Raw genomic sequence first — 2,320 nt, 5'->3', positions numbered from 1 at the left:
TCTCTCTCTCTCTTCCTCTCTCTCTCTCTCTCTCTCTCTCTCTCTTCCTTTCTCTCTTTCTCTCTCTCGTGTATTCGCACGTTTACCCTTGGAGGCGTGGAGCCGAGGGTTCAAGTGTCACACGAGTTGCACACAGACGCGCACACGCGCGCGCACACCTTGCGAAGCAACGAGCGGAAACTGGAAAGGCTCCTGGCGGGCAAAACGATCCGCGCGACGCGCCTTGTTACAACCTTACGCCATAATATGGTGGGAATATCATGCTACAAACGTTTGTATAAAGTTAAACGAGACGATGCCGCGTCGGTTGGCGCGCGTCTCGAGGTTGCAGTAATTAAGCGAATACGAAACAGCCCGTATTTATCGTCCCATTGCCGTTGGCATTGGAATTGTTCGCTTCCGAGCGAATCTGCGTCCTGCCTTCGAAAGAATCGGCGCCGTGTCGCGCTAACGGCAGCATTTTCGCGCGTTTCCATCGCCCTCGCGCGCGATACCTTTTTTTATATCCTTAAAAATCAAATTTCGGCGGAATAATATTATATATTACGGCAAACTTTTGCTGCACTATTTATACAAATAAAATTCATAGAAAACACGCTCGTCGTATAAACCGTCCGGCTCCTGCATTGGCCCTTTCGGCGCCAAGTCGGCGAAAACGGGAGCCGAAAAACTGACAAGAGAAAAAGAAAAAAAGATCCGGAAGGAGGGGAAGAGGGGAGGGGAGGGGGAGAAAGGGAGGACATTTTTCGGCATTTTCGCTACGTTCGCCGGCCGGACTCGAATCGCGGATTTCGAGGTGCTCGCTTGCGCGACGAAGAGCGGGCGTATCGAGGGTGGCAAAAATGCATTGCCGCGGTGGCCGCCGATTTACAGCGTGAATTACGCCGGGTTGGACGCGCGAGGCTTTTTTAAAAAGCACGAAAAGCGAACGCGAAAACAGCGCGGACGTGTCCACGGGGGCGACAAACGCCGTTTCGGAGGCCAGGCACGAGCGCTCTGGAAATTGTTTTCTTACCCTTTTTCCGTCAATCCGCGCGCTCGCGCGCGCACGCGTGCAGTAAAAAGAGCGCGCCGGTATGCTCTCTCTCTCTCTCTCTCTCTCTCTCCCTTTTTTTTCAGCTATTACATTTTCCCGTGAACGACGTACGTGACCACCGAATACGGCGAGTTTCTCGTGCCTCGGATACCTGACATATGTATCGAACGTGAGAATAAACACAACGCGGATTCTCGCGCCCCCGTCGCGTCGTGTGAGTTGCTTTCGAAATGTGACAAAACAGTTGAGGTCCCCGCGACGGACTGCATCCCGTATCAGTGGGAAATCAATTACTTTGGTAGAAACGTATGCAAGTCGCGTAGGCAGCCGCCCGGTTATCGTCCGATTTAATGCATGCTCGTTAGTCGTAAAAATATTGCGTAGCAACATTGCAATTAGAATTTGATAGAGTTTTATTCATTGCTCAATACAGTTTACTGTGTAATATGTGGGCGATTGTTATGTTCTTTTCAAGACGTAGTATTAGTATATTAATTCAGTTTTGCAATATGCACGTATTATAATATCCATCGTGAATGAATTTAAAACATATTTATTTATATTATTAAAAAGAAGCTTGAAATTGTCTGAACAATGAGTGAACGCGTAGAAAAACATATATAAGGAGAAAGAATTTTAATTAAAAATTATGAAATTATTAATTAATTATGAAATTAATTATTAATTAATGTTATAAGTAAAAATTACTATAGATTTTTGTAACTGAGGTACAGACCAATATTTTGTCGTAATTGATTATCCTTTCATCTCATAAGTGCTGCTTATATTTTAAGAGCTGAAATATGCTATTACAAAATTCGCTATATTCCTTCCGAAATTTGCTATAAAAAGTGAATTTCTAGTGAAATTTGCTATGTTCTTTAGTAAAATAGATTTTACCGACTCTATTTTTGGGCTAATAAAAACATAATAAAATTGAGAACAATTTATATGTAAAAGAAAAACTATGTGGAGCAAGAAAAAGGTAATTGAAGAAAATTAGATGTTTAACAATATTAAGACAATATGACAGAAATGACAATCAAGATTAGAAACGAAAGTGAGCAAAAAACAAATTGTGTATATGTTAATAACATAGAATTTCATTGCAAAGAGAACGTAAACAACTATTCCGATGGCAATGATACAAATGAAAACTGTCATGACAGCTTAAGATTTTATGAAGTAATACGACTACCAAAATGGATACAAAAATATATGTCATTTTGATAGTTGCCAAAAATATCATGTATTAGGTGGTAAACTTAGTTCCTGTGGTTTTTC

The sequence above is a fragment of the Odontomachus brunneus genome, unplaced genomic scaffold (assembly GCF_010583005.1).
Source record: "Odontomachus brunneus isolate Ranch 3 - 2012 unplaced genomic scaffold, Obru_v1 Obru_scaffold_001, whole genome shotgun sequence".
Classification (NCBI taxonomy): domain Eukaryota; kingdom Metazoa; phylum Arthropoda; class Insecta; order Hymenoptera; family Formicidae; genus Odontomachus; species Odontomachus brunneus.
This window is presented reverse-complemented; position numbering follows the sequence as displayed.